We start from the raw sequence: 19,391 nt of genomic DNA, 5'->3' as shown, positions 1-19,391 counted from the left end.
TGCGCTTTTTATGTCCTTACTGCTCTTTCTTTTATGGCTCTTTCTCTCTTTTCTTTAAACATTGTAAAAAAAATTGTAACTCATTTGCACACCTTCACCCTACCAGTTACACATATTTTATGTTAAAGACGTAAAGGGTAATACTTGGTTATGTTTGCAATATTTACATATTGGTTCATTGTTTACTTGCAACATTTGCAATACTGTGGTCTGTAGCAGTTGCAGAAAGCATTTCACTGCACATCATACCGTGTATGACTGTGTATGTGACAAATAAAATTTGAATTTTGAATTTTTTGAAAAACGATGACGTGATTTTGTTTTGGGTGTCACGACTACGGACTTACGGGGGAAGGAAGCGCAGAGGTCTGACATGCTGGGAATGGGTTTTATTATTAAACAAACACAAAGACAATGGCGCGGTGGCCGAAAACAGATTAACTTAATTAAAGAACATAAACTTGCCCGCAGGCGTGTGGCGATTGCCAGAACTCAAATACCAAACAGAAACTGAAGTTCGTGCTCAACGTCCACGAAAATGCCGTCCCTTCTGAAGGGGCGGAAAACTGCGGTTCTGAAGCGCTGTCAGGATTGGGTACAGGTTATAAGCACAGCTGCAGTCAATCCTGACAGAGCCCCCCCTCCAAGGGCTACGTCCTCAGAGCCCCTGCAGTACCATCAGTGGAGGTGGCGGGGTGGACGGCGGCAACCACAGGGCTCCTGCCCTGCTGTATCCTCCCCTTGGAGGACCCGGTCCCTCGGGCTGGCTCCCCGGCGAGGTCAGGCGTGGCGTGGTCCCGCTTGGCGGCCCTGGACCCTCGGCCTGGCTCCCTGGCGTGGTCTCGCATGGCTGCCCCGGACCCTCGGCCTGGCTCCCCAGCGTGGTCTCGCATGGCTGCCCAGGACCCTCGGACCTGCACAGAAAAATCAGGGTACCATCCGGGTACGTGCGGGCCCTGTCTCCGCACGTCCCCTCTGACGCGTCTTGCCCCAGAGACTCCGGCGACTGTTCCAGGCTCCCCAGGCTGGTGCCTTCTGGGACTATGCAGCCCCTCTCGCTGCACAGCCCTGGTCCCAAGGGGGGGGGGCATTGCCAGACCATCCAGCTAGCCCCTTCTGCGTCCGTTGGGACAAGCAGGCCCTCTTCCTGCCTGTCCCAGCTGGGTCCTCATGCCTACCTGGGGGCTCTATGGCGCTCCACCCCTCTGGAGGCGGGCGCAGGCCCATGCCTGGCCCGCCCTCCTCACCGGCTACCGGAGGACCCAGCTCAATCGCTTCCCCACCTACCCTCCCCTCAGGAGGAGCACCCAACCCGAACTGCACCCCCCCAAAACATTTTTTGGGGGAGCACCCCCCCCGGCTGGACTTAGGGGTACCTTGGGGCTCGTCCACCTCACCTTGGACCGGTGCAGTCAGGTTGGGAACTCCCTCCCTGGGGTTCGGCTCTGCTGCTGGTCCGCCATCTGGTGGACACAAAGAGGAGAAGTGGGGGCGACATACGGACACATATACCACGCACACACGCACAGACAGAGACAGACAGAAGAGAGGGACGTCTGGCTCCCTCTCTGGGATCTCCGGGACCTCCTCAGGGGGCACAGCCAGGATCTCGGGAGGAGCGACCTTCTCGTTGCCCGCCAGTGCTGGATCTTCTTGCCCCGGATCCTGACTGGCGCTGGATGTGGAGGAGGGGCAGAGTTCGATCCCTGGCCCAGGCTCTGGCCAATCAAACTCCGCCCTCAGTCTCTGCTGGAAGTCCCGAAAACTCCTGTTGGTCTCTCCCTGCTGCCAGAGGGCTGCACTCCAGCCCCATGCTGACCCAAGCAGACACGCGAGGATGATGGTGGTCTCATCAGTGTCTGCTGCCCCACTGAAGGGTCCCGGGACCATTGGGCTGCCCCACATGGGGCTGGGCTCGTTGGTGGAGATGGTGGTAGGTGTGTGGCATGGAGGGGGGTGGACATCTTCTCCAGCAGGTGTGGGCGCTGGTGCTGCGCTGCCATTTCGCTGGGGAACGTCCGGGCAGAGGGACGGCGGGTCGGCGACTGGAGCAGGAATGGAGGATTCCCTGTGAGGCAGTCCTGGCAGCGCAGTTGCTGGCTGGTGACCTCCCGTCGCCCTCTTCCACCAGCTTTCCTCACACTGCTGGGAGGGACGTGGGTCTCCACGGACCTCATGATCCTGGACGGGCACAATGGGTGGAGCCATCCCGGCACCGACCGCCCAAACGGCGTCATCCTGGTCGTCGTCTGTGTCAACCTCGTACCCCCGGAAGTCACGGGAGTCATCACGGACGCCGCGATGATCTTGGACGCGCACGCTGGGCGGAGCCATCCCGGCAACGACCGCCCACCGAAAATCCACGTTATCATCGCTTTCATCATCTGTGTCCTCCCACCGGTGACTCCGAGGGTCGTCCACCCTGCGGACATCCTGGACCCATGGCTCGATCAGCTCCCATGGGCAGTACTCTGGCCATTCGGGCTGGAGCCTGCCCACCTCCTCGCTGGAGGAACGCCGCCGTTGTTGCCGCTTCTCACCCCCCTGGAAGTGACGTGGTTCCCCACGGACCTCGCGACGATCGTGGACGGCCGCGATGGGCGGAGCCCAACTCGTGTCTTCAGTGCTCTCGTCGTCGTCATCGTCAGTGTTGTCCCAGTCCACGGGGAGCCTTGCCAGATGAGCGCAGAGTTCCTGGCTCAACATGCCGAAGATCGTGGGGGTCGCGTCCTCTGCGCTCGCTGCCCACGTCACTTCCTCGCTGCTGCCGACGCCATCGTCTTCGCTCCGCCCCCTCACCCGCAATGGGTGCGGGGTCACTACTGGTACCCAAAGTACATAAGGTCACAGCTGCAAGCAGATTCTTCTCATAAAGAGCTCCGCAGTTGTGGAACAGCTTGCTGGTCAGTGTTCGGGACTCAGACACTGTCTCAATGTTTAAATCTAAACTGAAAACATATCTGTTTTCTCTGGCCTTCTGTTAAAGTCCCAGACACAGTGTCCAAGTCTAATTTATCACACAGTCACCCTGTTAAGCACAGTGTTAAGCTTCAGGTATTTTCAAATGGACCAGTATCATCATAATGGATACATAATATACACAAAAGACACTGGACTACACTTTGGACTTCTCTACTTCTACAACTGTAGGACTCTACAACTTTTTCAATCACAAATCCTGCACTGACACTACTTGCAGGCTCACTCTACCCTGAAAAGGGGGTCCCTCTCTGTATCACTCCTTCCCAAGGTTTCTTCCTTTCTTTTTTTTTTGTGTGAAGTTTTTCCTTGTGTGCAGAAGGGTCAAGTGTGGGGGGTGTCAACTGTATGGCTTGTCAAAGCCCATTGAGACATACTGTATGTGATTTTGGGCTATATAAGAAATAAATGTTGTTGTTGCTCTGAATGTTGTTGTTGTCTATTATTAATTTTAATAATATAACAAGGCGTTGATTTTAATGCAGATATTCAACATACTCAGGATAAATTGAAAATTTTATTATAAACAAGTTCTAAAAACAATAGCAAACAATATAAAAGAAGAAAGGGAGGTACTTTTCATTCACACTCATTTATACAGTTATCTTAATAAATGTTAAGGTGGCAGATTTGAACTTAATGATATTATTTTTACATTTACAGCATTTATCAGACGCCCTTATCCAGAGCAACTTACAATCAGTATTTACAGGGACAGCCCCCCTTGAGCAACTCAGGGTTAGGTGTCTTGCTCAGGGACACAATCTTAGTAAGTGGGATTCGAACCCGGGTCTTCTGGTTCATAGGCGAGTGTGTTACCCACTAGGCTACTATCACCCTTATCAGGTACAAATTTAAGGAGAAGGCTATGATGTTAATAGTACCGCTCGTCTTCTCAAGAACCACGGAAGCAGACTTATGCAATAAATAGTCAATGCAAATTACTATGCTTGATCTCTGACTGACTGATGAGTACACAGTAAGGCAGAGAACGTTCCTACTTTATAGGTGTTAAGCAGTGGTGGAGGAAGTACTGAAGCTTAGTAACCTGCAAAATATGTACTCAAGTAAAAGTAGAAGTGCTACATCAACAATCTTACTTAAGTAAAAGTCCTAAGTACTTACTTTAAATTTACTTTAAAGTATTTTTTAAAGTAAAAGTACTCACACAATGGTTTGTCTCAACATCTGGGGTGTGCCATTTTGTAAAAGCATAGTACATAAACTGACTTATGCCTGTGCTGATGTCATTGCTCATAATAATTACAATCAATTATACAGTATATGTGTATTGGAAAGTTTGGTGTGCTTATTGTGCGTGCACTCTGCAATACTGTGTGTACCTTAGAATTATGTGGATTATCTACAAGTTATCTACTAGGTATGACAGATAAAAGGAGAAGACTGAAGAAGGTTCAGATAGAAGGACGTTGTATTGAAAATGCTCCTTTATACTCAAATAAATTTCTTTCATGATCCGGACCGGCAGGGGTGACTCCGGATCCGGAGTTCGGACCGGAGTTTCATGTTGGTCTCGTGTAATGTTCCCTGATCGTGTTCACCTGTTGTATATTTATATAATTGTATAAAGCTATCCTGTTTGTGTCTGTTCACCGTCAGGTCACTGCGTGTATTAACGCAGTGTTCCTTTGTCCTGTGCAGTTTGAATTAAACCCCTGTCGTGTGAAGTCGTGCATATGCGTCCTCCTTCATCGCCATGTCCAGCCACCACGTGACAATTTCTTCAATCCAGCCAAGGATTTCTTTGTGCTTCAGAGCTCAGTTGATGCAGCTCTGGGTCCATGTTGAATGTCTCGTCTACCAGCTCGTGCTGCGAACTGATGCACACTTTGCCATCATTGGAGCTAATAAAGCCTGATTGGTAGGAAATGGCAAGCAACGGCAGAACGCAATAGGCTAACTATTTTTTCATGCAAGATTTTGAGGAAATTGTGTTTATAAAATGTAACAAGTAACGGCATAAATTGTAGAAATGTAGTGGAGTAGAAAGTACAGATAATTGCCGCAAAATGTAATGGAGTCAATAAAAAGTATGCATTATTATTTTTACTTAAGTAAAGTACAGGTACGTAAAAATGTACTTAAGTACAGTAACGAAGTACAAATACTACATTCCACCACTGGTGTTAAGACTGGCTCTTGTGCTGCTAGTCTCTCGTGTCGGCTAGTAAGGGTGTTGTTGAATATTGAAGAAGTTGCTGGTTTTACAGCTTGTCTTCTTCTTCTTCTAGCTGTTCTGCTCATTCGGGTGAGATCATAAAATGTAGGCCAGAGTGTGGTGGTTGGGCTTTAGTGTGTCTCTATATTAGTTTACCTGATGTTTGTTTTGGTCCCTGTGATATGTTAGTGCAAGCAATATTTATTTAGTGTGTGCGTTGAACTAGAGTGAATTTTTCCCAGCACCGTTCCTGCACACAACCGGATTTTAGAGGTGGTAAAAGAAATGTCTGTATTACAATGCACCCCTACAGATTAATAGTGTGATTTACAAACAGACTGTTGCCCTACATGGGAATTAAGCTCACAGGACTCTGGATTTTTACTGGTACAGAGAATTAACAAAATTGCAGCAGGTTGAGGAGCTTCTAATTTTCTACAGAGCTCCTATGCTTTGGAACAGCCTCCTTGCTAATGTTCAGAACTCATATAGTGTCACTTTAATTTAAGTTAAGCTGTTCAGGGTTGTCATGAATTTAGTTTAACAATATTTTGGTAAGTTTGACTTTTTTTTCTTTCAAATTTGCACAGACATTTTAGAGAACAGATGGTCTTGAAAATTTGCCTTATAGTAACTGAAAAGTCAAGGAAATTCGTTGGTAAAACTAAAACCCCTGAACTATACAAGTTGAAAACCCACATTTGAACCATTCTGACCATTTTATTTATTAATGCTTGTTACATTTTCAGCAGTGAATGAAGTGCCCAAAAGTAAGGTTACATACACATTTATAACCGTCTGTCTGAGTACAACCAGCGTAAACCTAAAATCAAGTGGAAAAGACCCTTAACTCAGTGTTCTGCAGGAAGGAGGATGTGTAAAAATTTAACTACAATTCTGACAGCAATGTATATAACTAGAAGCCAAAATTCCAGGGGAAATTTTGATGGGTCTGTCCGGGCATTGGTCACAGCTGCGGGCATGGAATTTGTAAAATGGGGCTTCTTTACTGTGGTACTGCAGTATCACTTCAAAGAAGTTTTATTTTACAAATCCGTTGTTTCTTTACGTTTGACGGTCTTCGCGTGGCGGTCTTTAACGTAAGACGTGTTCTTTTTTGCCATTCTCAGCACAATAATAAATGGTCTGTCTTCCTGACAGACCCAATTACAGAGCAGAACACGTATGCACAGTGCACATAGGTTATGTTATGTAAAGTAACATAAAGAATAATTTACTGTTTATTTTGGATATTATTTATTATGCATTTGTGTATACATATATAGTTTTTTGTAGTAAATAATACAAAATATTGTAGTATTTTCATTTGTGTGCCTCTAGAGATTGTCTGCACTTCTCATTGTACAGTACAGCCAGATCAAATATAAATGATCCAGGATATTTCTCATGGCTGTCGAGGGATTTATTTTTTTTGTGTGTGTAATCATAGACTGTAAAATCATTATCAGTATATGTTGTGGCTGTCTTATGAGAGAGGGTCCATCTGTTTCTGTAAAATCAGAGCAGAGTGGTCTAGGGTATCTGTGTGAAGATAAAACAAAGCTGTTCGTTTTTTGTGCGCTCTTCAATGTGTTGTGTGGATTCAGTGGTCTTGCATCACTTCTGGCTCCTGGATTTCCACAACTGATTCATGTGGATCCTGTTTTTACAGACCATCACTTGCGTGCTCTGTCTGTGGTAGGGGTCCCTGAACGTCCACAAGACGATTTGGTGCAATATCTGTGGGCTCCTCATGGTCTGATTCTGACTCTCCATACCAGTAATCATACATCGCCTCCTTGCCTTTTTTTTCTTGATACTTATTTGTGTATTCCTTGAGTAATTGTGTGTGTGGTCCATTGCACATATTCTGAGGTTCTGGCTCCTGGACTTCCACGACCGATTTATGTGGATCTTGTTTTTCCAGACCATCACTTGCATGCTCTGTCTGTGGTAGGGGTCCCTGGACGTCCACAACTAATTCGGATGTGTCCTGTTTTTCTCGGCCATCACTTGTGTGCTCTGTCTGTGGTAGGGGTCCCTGAACGTCCACAACTAATTTGTATGTGTCCTGTTTTTTTGGAGCAATATCTGTGGGCTCCTCATGGTCTGATTCTGACTCTCCATACCAGTAGTCATACATCGCCTCCTTGCCTTTTTTTTCTCGATACTCATTTGTGTGTTCCTTGAATAATTGTGTGTATGGTCCATTGCACATATTCTGAGGTTCTGGCTCCTGGACTTCCACGACCGATTTATGTGGATCTTGATTTTCTAGACCATCACTTGCGCTCTCTTTAAAATATTTGCTGCGTTGCCCATTGCGTTTGCCACGCATCCGCCTCTGACCTCTTGATCTATGTGGTTGGGAATCCTGGATCTTCGCGAATGATTCGTGTGAATCCTGTTTTTACCGACCATCACTTGCGTGCTCTGTCTGTGGTAGGGGTCTCTGGACGTCCACAACTGATTTGTATGTGTCCTGTTTTTTTGGAGCAATATCTGTGGGCTCCTCAAGGTCTGACTCTGACTCTCCATACCAGTAATCATACATCGCCTTCTTACCTTTTTTTTCTTGATACTTATTTGTGTATTCCTTGAGTAATTGTGTGTGTGGTCCATTGCACATATTCTGAGGTTCTGGCTCCTGGACTTCCACGACCGATTTATGTGGATCTTGATTATCTAGACCATCACTTGCGCGCTCTTTAAAATATTGGCCGCGTTGCCCATTGCGGTTGCCACGCATCCGCCTCTGACCTCTTGATCTCTGTGGTTGGGGATCCTGGATCTTCATGACTGATTCATGTGGGTCCTGTTTTTCCAGACAATCACTTGCGCACACTTTAAAGTATTGTCTGCGTGGTCCATTGCGATTGCCAGTCATCATCACCTGACCTCTTATTCTCTCTGGTAGGTGATTCTGGACGTCCAAAACTGATTCATTTAGATCCAATTTTTCCAGACCATCACTTGCGTGCTCTTTAAAGTATTGGCTGCGTGTGCCTTTGCGGTTGCCAGGCATTCTCCTCTGATATCTTTTTCTTTGTGGTAGGTTTTCTTTGCTGTCCCCAACTGATTCGTTTGTGTCCTGTTATTTTGGTGCAAACATCTTTTGCAGCTTCTTCTGACAATCAGCAATCACTGCCTTTATATTTTGTTCATGAGCCTTTCTTTCAGCCTGGAGACACTGTTCTAGTCGTCTAGTGGTCTCCCTTTCCATTTCCAGTTGTCTTTTGAGATCTTGTCTAATCAGCAATTTGGCAGATTCTAACAGGTCCCTTTCTTTCCGGTGATGAATCTCACTGGAAATCCACTCATCTTTCAGTTCTTGAATCTGCTTATTTACTTTAGAAAGGTCCTGTGTTAGTAGTTTGTTACAGGCTTGCAAATCTTCCATTCTATTTATTATTTCATTAGACATAATGACAACTTCTTGATTGATTTATGAATTTACTTAAAACACTTAAATACCTTTCACTTAAACATCCATTCATTTTGCAAAGAACATTTCTTTATGTTAAAGAAGCATACATATTTATGTTTTTCATGTTTTCATGCAGGCACTCCTGTGCCTGATTAACAGGTCCTGATGACTCCCAGCTGATTCCTATTGAGCAAGAGCCATCAGGACCTGCTAAAGGCTGTGGACTGCCACCAGTCGAAGCAGCAACTTTAATGTGGCCTGGATGCTCCTTAACTCTATGTTTATGTTTCAGTTGTTGGCCTCACTGCCACACGCCTTCAGCGTTGCTTTCTGTTCCTTTATGTTTCCTTTTTGGCTCTCGTGCCTGTTCTGGCACCTCATTTGCAACTCAATGTCTGGCTTCTGTGCCTTCATTGCCGCCGCACCCTGAGACGTGACAGAATGCAGCCGCCCGTATCCAAAGCGCATGCACAGAAAGACTAGGAAGACGAGGAGCACTGGAGTGCCGGCCGTGGGAACGGGTCACGCCATGGCAAGACAAACCATAGCAAGGGTACGACCCCCGCAATCTCCAGGAGTGGTGCCACCTGCAGTGATGCCTTAAAAAAAAAATGTAAGTGGGCCGGTCTGTGAGTGAGCGGTTGGAGGGACGTACCACTATATACCACTAAATAGCATTACTTTTGACTAAATCTACTGTCCTCCACAAATAATGTATATGTCATAATTTGCACATATTACCCTGATAATCTTTAATAAAAATAAAGTACATAAAGATGTGACGCAGTTTTGTGTCTTACAGTAAATGGTATGTGGCATGGCTGGCGCAGTCACTTAATTTTCATGTACTTCCTCGTATGTCAGTTTCAAGCTTAAAGTAATATTTCAAAGGCATTGAACAATATCAGTTATTATTAAAACAAAACGGTATTCAAAGAACCACCAGAGCTGGCACAGGATCCTTGAATGTCAAGATGGTGCCGCTGTTTCAGAATGCAGTTAGGCCGTGCGACTTCTGCTTTATAAACACAAATCGTTAGGCTGTGAGAGTAGAAAGCCCTGTTTGAATCCACAGAAGGAGTGATAAACATGGCCACAAATATGTCGATGTGAAAGGAGAGAGAATCTCAGGATATTCCTGCCTCAATGCTGCCCAGAATGACGAAAGATTTCCTTGAGGCTTCTGTCACTATTCAGCTCAATAAGCTGTTTCTGCATATCAATTGGTAGCTTGTTTGCTATGCACACAAACGGCTCTCGAACCCACGCAAAAGAGCGATAATCCATCTTTAAAGTACGTCGGAAATTGTTTTCTCATTGCGGTCAGGTGCTCAGACGCTGATCGAAATAGGGAGGTGAAATCATGTGACGTGTGTGCGTGTATTTCACAAAAACTAAAGGAAAGCTTTAACTGTAGCCTACATTCTGACTAGTTTATTCGTTTTATACATATGTTGTATAAATATGACCTCACATTGTATACGTTTGCAGCCTCTGCAACTTCCGTCCATCATAAAAATTAATTCGGATGGTTTGATTTTCTGCATTTTTCATATTTGTAGCAAATATTTTGAGGTGTTTTTGACAATTGAGAGCCACCAAATGACTAATATGAAAAAAACTAATACGACAGTTTCAGACTAAGTCAGGGTGCAAAGACCTTAAACTTTTTGAGACTTGCGCAGCTTCTCGAGGAGAAATCAAACAAATGAGGACTGTTTTCTAAAGTCTATGAATGCAGCAAAAAAAAATTAACTAAATTGACATACTGCATTTAAATTTCAAAATGTGGCGTTTTTATATTTATAACATTTGAATACAGTTCAGCAACATACATCACACGTCCTGACAACCAAGACTTAATAATATTAAGTCACTTACATTTCTGATGAAATAATGACTGTTTTGATCTGGCCGGAAAATGAAATCAAGGACAGAAGGAGGATTGTGTGGTACATCAGGTGTCTTCCAAACACACAGTGAAGGGATGGCAAGACAGCAAAATACTGCAGGTGTAAAGTCCACCAGGAAGATAGAAATGGGATAGCTTAATTTTAGCAATAATGAATACAATCAAGTGAAGACCAGAAATGGTGGTGAACAAAACATGTATCTGTGGAAAAAAACACATCCATTGCTCAGGTTTTGAAATTTGGAAAGGAGCTTTTTTGTTGAATGTCCTAGATGGACATTCAGCAAAAGGCCAAATTGAAGACTTTACTTTTGATGTGTGTGATTTTAAAAGAAAACGACCTCCTTTAGATTCTACTGTTCATCTTTATGAACAAAACTGAAACTGCTTCGTTTTTATATTTGCACTGAAGAAAAGGCCCTTTCAGCAGACCAGGTCTTATGTGAAGTGGATGAATGTTGTGACAATTCTAAGGATCAATCTGTCAGTGCCCAGGTGGGAGAAGACTCATTACTGAGTGAACATGGGTTACACATCATTTGCTCACATATCTGATGGACCATGGATGTTCAGCTAAGTGTGACCTCAGTGAAGAGGTTTCTGACCAAAAAATAAATAAATGTATAATAATGAAATTATTTTGAGATTTACATCTGTATGTAAATAATGTAAATTATTAGTAATGTCATTATTTAGTATTTATTATATTTATGAGTGTAACGCGAACCGGGACCAGAACGAGAGAGACGTGTAGGAGGAGACGAGAAACCTCAGTGCGGCGGGACGCAGGGAGGCAGGTAAGTTCCTCCGCGTTAATCTGCGAACGTGGACGGCGCGAGCCGCAACACCACACTGATGTTGTCGTTCGCGTATTAAGACACAAGACAGGGCAGGACAGGGTGACAGGAAGGAGTTCGCGGGTCAGGAGAACAGAGAGGACAGGTACGGTCTTACTGGGTTGAAGGTTTTCGGGGCCGAGTCGAATGGCGTGCGTAATTCAATGACTGAGCAATTGGCAGCTGCTCTCCAGCCTAATATATAGGAGTCACGTTACCTCGTTACTCCCGGTCACATGATGGAATCATGTGACAGTACCCCCCCCTCCAGGGCCGACCCCTGACGGCCCCGGAGCGGCGGCGGTACGCTGCCGGTACTCAGCCACCAGAGAAGGGTCCAGGATGAAACGACTCGGGATCCAAGACCGTTCTTCTGGTCCATAGCCGGTCCAATGCACCAGGTACTGGACCCCCCGACCTCTGCGGCGAGAGGCAATAATGCGCTCCACAGTGTAGGCGGGTCCCCCGTCGACGATGCGTGACGGATCCGGAGCAGGAGGATGAACGAGGATCGGACAAAGGGTTTGAGTTTGCTGACATGGAAGACTGGATGGACACGGATGGCAGGAGGGAGTTGGAGACGGTATGTGAGGGGGTTGATCCGACTGAGGATCCGGAATGGTCCGATGTATCGAGGGGACAGTTTGTGTGACTCAGTCCTGAGACGTAGGTCTTTGGTGGACAGCCACACCCTTTGTCCCACTCGGAAGTGCAGTCGACAAGGGTGCCGGCGATCGTGCTGGGTGGACATCCTTCGGGAGGCGATGAGGAGGGCCGACCGCGCAGATTTCCAGGCCTTTCGGCAACCGCGGATCATCTGACGGGCCCAGGGGACCCCACCTGCAGGCACCTGGTGCGTGAAGATGGGGGGCTGATATCCATGGCAGATCTCAAAGGGACTATGGCCGGTGGCGGAGGAGATTTGCAGGTTGTGGGCCAGCTCCGCCCACAGGAGAAACCCGGGCCAAGTGCGTTGGTGTTCTGACGCAAAGCACCGCAGGTATCGTCCCAGCTGTTGGTTGGCCCTCTCCACCTGACCGTTGGTCTGGGGATGGTAGCCAGAGGAGAGGCTGCAGGTTGATCCAATAAGGCGACAAAACGCCTTCCACACAGCTGAGACGAATTGGGGTCCCCGATCAGAGACGATGTCCTGGGGGAACCCATGGAGGCGGACCACGTGTTGAAGCACGAGGTCAGCGGTTGTGGCAGAGGACGGTAGGCCGGGCAGGGCGACCAAGTGGACCGCTTTGGAGAAACGATCCACTATGGTCAGGATGGTGGTCATACCACTAGCTTCAGGGAGGCCGGTGATGAAGTCCAAGGTGAGGTGGGTCCAGGGGCGATGAGGAATGGGAAGGGGACGCAGGGGCCCAGCAGCCGGAGTGTTGGGAGTCTTGGCCCGGGCACAGACATCACAGGCATCCACGTAGGCCTGTACGTCCCGTCGTACTGAAGGCCACCAGAATGCTCGGCGAATGAAGGAGAGGGTCCGTTGGCGGAGGAATGGCCCCAATGCAGTACATCGGGCCGGCAGGTATTTGGGACGTACAGGCACCCGGGTGGGGTGTTGTCTGGGCCAGAGTCGGATGCCTGGGCTGCCCGGACCTTCGTCTCGAGGGACCACCGGAGAGGGCCTAGGATGCGATGAGGAGGAAGAACGGGTTTGGGCTCAGAGGATGGTGAGTCTGGGGCGTGTTGACGGGAAAGAGCATCGGCTTTTAGATTTTTGGACCCGGGACGGTAGGAGAGTTGAAAGTTGAATTGCTTGAAAAATAATGCCCACCTCGCCTGGCGGGGATTCAGTTGTTTGGTAGCTTTGATTGATATGAGGTTTTGGTGATCGGTCCAGACCAGAAAGGGGGTGTCACTGCCTTGTAGCCAGTGCCGCCACTCCTCGAGGGCCCACCTGACTGCCAGCAGCTCACGGTCCCCCACCCCGTATCGCCGCTGTGCAGGGGTGAACTTCCGCGAGAAGAAGCAACACGGGTGCAATTTCCGGTCCGGACCGCGTTGAGAGAGGACGGCGCCAGCACCCACCTCTGACGCGTCCACTTCTACAACAAACGGAAGGGTAGGATCTGGGTGTTGAAGAATGGGGGCGGTGGTGAAATGACGACACAAAGATTTAAACGCTTGAATGGCCTCCGGGGTTAGGCGAAACGGACCTGGTGAAGGTTTGGTGAGAGCAGTGAGGGGTGCTGCGACAGTACTGTAGCCACGGATGAAGCGACGATAGAAATTTGCAAACCCAAGAAACCATTGCAGTTGCTTCAGCGTCGTGGGTAGGGGCCACGACGCCACTGCTTCCAGCTTCTTGGGCTCCATGGCCACACCCTGGGACGAGATGGTGAAACCCAGGAATGTGGTGGAGCGCTGGTGGAAGGCGCATTTCTCCAGCTTACAGTACAGTCAGTGGGCGAGCAATCTCTTTAGTACTGCTCTGGGTGAGTAAATGAGTACGTCGTCCAGGTAGGCATACACCCACCGTCCCAGCATGTCCTTGAGAGTATCATTGATGAACTGCTGGAAGACGGCGGGTGCGTTGCATAGACCGAATGGAATGACAAGGGATTCAAAATGACCAGTGGGGGTGATGAATGCGGTTTTCCACTCATCGCCCTCTCGGATACGAATCAGATTGTAGGCCGAGCTGAGATCCAACTTCGTGAAGTATTTGGCTCCCGAGAGGGCGTCAAGGGCGGTGTTGGTTAGAGGTAAAGGTGTTCGATTTTTGACTGTGATTTTATTGAGTCCACGATAGTCCACACACGGCCGCAGGCCACCATCCTTCTTTGTCACAAAGAAGAACCCTGCCGCGGCCGGGGAAGTCGATGGGCGGATGGTGCCGTTTTGAAGTGCCTCTGCCACAAACCGCTCCATGGCCAATTGCTCTGCCTTCGAGAGGGAGTAGAGATGTCCTTTCGGGGGAGTGGTTCCAGGCAGCAGGTCAATGGCCATGTCGCCTGGTCGGTGGGGAGGCAGCTGGGCAGCTTTGGCTGGACTGAAGACGGTGACTAGGTCGTGATAGCAGGAGGGGACATGGTCTAGGACAAGACGGGTCGGTTCTGGGTTCGAGGAAGCAGACAGGGAGGGCTGTGGCAGAAGGCAATGGCGATGGCAGTGCGCTCCCCACTCCAACACCACGCCCGATGACCAGGAAAGGTGGGGTTCATGGAGGGACAGCCAGGGGAACCCGAGGAGGAGTGGTGAGGTGATAATATTGGTCACTAAAAACTGGATCTTCTCCACATGCGAGTCGAGCCGGAGATGAAAAGGGACCGTGCGGTGAATGATGGGTCCTGCGGAGATAGGAGGACCATCCACGGAGGTGATTGTGAGAGGACTTGGGAGGAGTTCCAGGGGAATGTGATGTTGTCGGATGAAGGAGTGGTCTATGAAATTTCCAGCCGCCCCGGAATCCACAAAGGCTGTGGTGGAGATGATTCGCTGATTACATTCCAGGACGGCCGGGAGAGTGAGTCGGGAGGTCGGTGGCATCAGATGTGGAGGAAGGGGCCTAGATGGCCGCGCCGCGCCGTGCTGATCTGCTGGGTGTCCCGTCTCCCCGGACGAATAGGGCAGGTCAGGCGGATGTGTGAGGGGGAAGCGCAGTATGCACACAAACCCTCCTGAAAACGCCGTTGCTTCTCTTCAGGTGTGAGGGTTGTCCGTCCCAGCTGCATGGGTTCCCCCCTATGGTCTGGAGGAGTGACGGTGGGCTGAGGTGGTGATAGAGGCGGTCGAGGGGTCTGATGCAGGGTCGGAGTGGGGGCCGCAGTTTTCGGGAGTGCCAGCAGGTGGCGATCAATCCGCATCGCGAGTTGTATGAGGGCCTCATATGTTGCTGGCATCTCCCGGCTGACCATCTCACCACGAATTCGTGGGGCCAGTCCCTCATAGTACATCATCCGGAGGGCGTGGTCGCCCAGCGGAGTCTTTGCAACCAGGGTCCGGAATCTGGCGGTAAACTGGCTGACCGATGAGGTACCCTGGCGCAGATGGTACAGCTGCGACGCGACGTCTTCCACACCGTCCGGATGACAGAAGGTGATTTTTAATTCCTCCACGAATTCGGCATATGAGAGAGACGCAGAACTGGGGGAACTAATTTGCGCAGCTGCCCACTCTGCTGCGGAACCACCGAGCCGGGTTAGTAATAAGGCGATGCGGGACCGGGCGCTGGGGTAGCGGCTAGGCTGCAGCTCGAAAATCAACGAGAGAGCGGTGAGGAGCACCTCGCCGCTCCCCTCGGTCCCGTTCCAGCGCTCCGGGAGCGGCAAACTGGGTTCGGGAACCGCGGGGGGGCGAGGGCTCTGCGCCACGCTCGCCGCTTCCTGCTCTCGGTGCGCGGCAGTCATCTCATGAACGCGCTGCCGCAGGAAGCGAACCTCCTGCGACAGACTTCCAAAAAGATTCTCCTGCCGCGCTATTCGATCGCACAAAGCAGCGAGTTGTGAAGCGCGTAATTCGGGCTCAGTCATTCTGTAACGCGAACCGGGACCAGAACGAGAGAGACGTGTAGGAGGAGACGAGAAACCTCAGTGCGGCGGGACGCAGGGAGGCAGGTAAATTCCTCCGCGTTAATCTGCGAACGTGGACGGCGCGAGCCGCAACACCACACTGATGTTGTCGTTCGCATATTAAGACACAAGACAGGGCAGGACAGGGTGACAGGAAGGAGTTCGCGGGTCAGGAGAACAGAGAGGACAGGTACGGTCTTACTGGGTTGAAGGTTTTCGGGGCCGAGTCGAATGGCGTGCGTAATTCAATGACTGAGCAATTGGCAGCTGCTCTCCAGCCTAATATATAGGAGTCACGTTACCTCGTTTCCGTGTTACTCCCGGTCACATGATGGAATCATGTGACAATGAGCAATTCTTATATCTTTCTCAGATACATTTTTGTAGCTAAATTTGAGTAGTTAAATCAAAAATATATGTGGTCTTTCTCATAATGACAATTTGTTTGCAGAATCTGCATTTTCAGATGCAACTAAGATCTAAAAAAACAAAAGAGCAAATGCAGAAAGTCCACATCATGTCAGGATTGGGTGCGTCTGGAGACACACCTGGTACCAATCTGCAGGGCTGGTTATAAGGAACTTTGGAGCAGCCGGTTGGGGCTGCGTCATTTTTTTGTAGACCGTAGAATGTATGTGTAGTGTTGTTTTTCAGTTCTGGCAATTGGCACACACCTGCAGGTTTGTTTAAGTTCTCCCCTTTTTCCCATTTTCGGCCCTCATGCCTGGTTTTGTTTTTCTTTTATTGTCAATAAATCATTGTTTCCCAGTATGTCCCGCCTCTGTGCTTCCTTCCCTCGGCAGCTCGCGAACGTGACTGAATGTTGCAGCACCTAATCGAAAGCGCAGAGGACAAAAGCAGAGGAGAACCAGGAAGAACTCAGCCAGTCGGAGTGAGTACGGGCCCGTGGGGTTGGGTAGTTTCACAGCGAGACGGGCCAGGACCAGGATACGACCCCCACGTTTCTTCCCGGTGATTTTGGGGGTTTGATGAGATGATGATGAGAGCGAGAATGACGGGAGTTGGTGGGCACTCAGTGCCTGGACAGCTCAGCTCATTGCGCCCGCCCGCAATCGTCGCGAGGTCCATGATGACCCATGTGACCTCCGGGGGTACGATGACGACGAGGGAGAGACTGACAGCAAGGAGGAAGACTGCAACGTGGGGGTAAGCTGGTGGAATACAGCAACGAAAAGTCACCAGCCAGCAACTGAACTACTGGAACTGCCTCATATGCAATCTGCCTCTCCAACTCGCGGACACGCCTTCCCTCTGCCAGGACATTCCCCAGCAGAATGGCAGTGCAGCTCCAGCGCTCCGGCCTGCTGCAGAGAACATCCACCACCATCTCCCAGCAACACGCCCAGCCCCCTGTGGGAAATACGCATGGTGCCTGGACCCTTCTCAAGAGCAGCAGATACATGCCAACCCTTCCTAACCTCCTGTGTGTGCTGCCCTCACAACATGTGACCATGTGAAGCTAGACAGCCAGCGAACAAATAAAAGAGGTCTCCACACAAGGCTTGCTTTTCTTGCTTTTACTGAACTTTTTTTCTTATATTGTAACATTCACAAAGGGAAAAATAAATTACTAGCTAATACACACGTTTCAATGCCACACTTACTTATTAGCCTAGCTTAAACACGTGCGCATTGCATTACAATAGCGTCATATTTTAACAACCAAAAAGTGATTCTAATACATATCTGCATGCTTTATGAACACATCAATACTCACAAAGATTAAAGTTTCCCAAGGCACAAGCATGTAGGGCACATTTAGTGTGTACATGCGTTGTTTTCTCTCCTAATTCTGCCGAAGCACTCGTTTATATTCCCGGAGAAAATACGTCAAAGCGGCGAAGACAACTTCATTGTGAGAGCGCCACTCGCTCATGTTTCTGCACGTACAACACGACAAGATCATTTGTGATACACATGTCCCACTCGGATCAGATTTTAAACCCAAAACATTTTAACAGTTTTTAGCATGAATTTAACGTATACTATTTTTAACTATGAACATATTTAAGTTCACCTGAGGAGGTCCCGGAAAGCCCAGAGGGGGAACCAAAGATCCTCTCTTTTGTCTGTCTCTGTCCAATGGACACAGAAGGGGCTGAGTAAAGAGTCTGGCGAAGCCCCCACACTGCCAGCGGGTCATGAAGCAAGAGGGGCTTCATGTGCCCAGAAGCACCACCCTGGGGTGCAGTAAATTGTTGCCAGAGGGCCCGCCTCCCTGCGCAAAGCACCATTCAGGGTGCAGTGAATGGTCGCCGGAGGGTCTGGGTCCACCTCCCTGTGCGGTGTAGGGAGGGGAGCTGGACTCACTGCCAGCAGGGTCGTGCAGCGAAAGGGGCTGCACGTCACCAGAAAGCACCAACTGGGAGTGCAATAACCAGTTGCCGCAGGGTCCGGGACCGCCTCCCTGCGCGGGGCAGGCAGGGAGGCAGGAACCGTCAAAGGGGATGTGCGAAGACAGGGCCTGCATGTAGCCGGAAGGGTTGGCCCTGATTTTTGTGTGCAGGTTGGAGGGACTGAGGCCACCATGCAGGGCAACGTCTGGGAGCCAGTCAGAGGGTCCGAGTCCTCTGGTGGGAGGACACAGCAGGGCAGGAGCGCTGTGGTTGCTGCTGTCCACCCCTCCTCCTCCACTGATGTTGCTGCTTGGGGCTCCGAGGACGTATCCCGTGGAGGGGGGGCTCTGTCAGGAATGGGTGCACCTGGAGACGCACCTGGTACCAATCTGCAGGGCTGGTAATAAGGAATTATGGAGCAGCTGATAGGGGCTGCGGCTTTTTTGTGAACCGTAAATCATATGTGTAGTGTTGTTTTTCAGTTCTGTCTCTGCAAGAAGTCTGAAAAAGTGAAGTAAAAGTATTGTTATTCTGAAGGTTACCTAAACTTCAAGTAGTGTTTAAAGGAGGCTCTTATTTATACATTTTTTATTTACTTATTACTAAATTGGATACTTCCAAATTTCTAGCAGGAAAGTGGACTGAATTTCCAACCACAAAATTCAAACAGCCAATGTAACCAATTAACATCAAGAAATCTAGAGAGCATGCACAAAGCTGTTTCAAATCACTGGTGTCACGTCCGCAGGCTGACAGGGAATGAAGTGCAGAAACAGGACATCATGTAATGGGAATTATTAATAACAAACACAAAGGAAAAAAGGCACGAGGGCCAAAAAGGAAACAAACAAAAACAATCCCGCAGGTGTGTGGCAATTGCGAGGAACTGAAAACAGACATAAGGTAAGTGACAGGGTCTACATAAATGATGCAGCGTTGGTCTGCTGCCAAAATCAGTTGCACCTGTCCAAGTCTGGTGCACTCTGCTCACCGGCTCACAAATGATCCAGCACAGTCGCTTCCCCACCCACCCCCCCTCAGGAGGAGCCACCAACCAGAATCTAGAGGATAAATACATTAAACTTGGGTCGTTGACACTGAGTGGTTAAGTTAGATGATATGTGCTTGCAGTCCACCAGTGTGTGCTTTCAATATCCACCATGTCCAACGCCTTGATGAGC

This window comes from Denticeps clupeoides, chromosome 9 (assembly GCF_900700375.1).
Source record: "Denticeps clupeoides chromosome 9, fDenClu1.1, whole genome shotgun sequence".
Classification (NCBI taxonomy): domain Eukaryota; kingdom Metazoa; phylum Chordata; class Actinopteri; order Clupeiformes; family Denticipitidae; genus Denticeps; species Denticeps clupeoides.
This window is presented reverse-complemented; position numbering follows the sequence as displayed.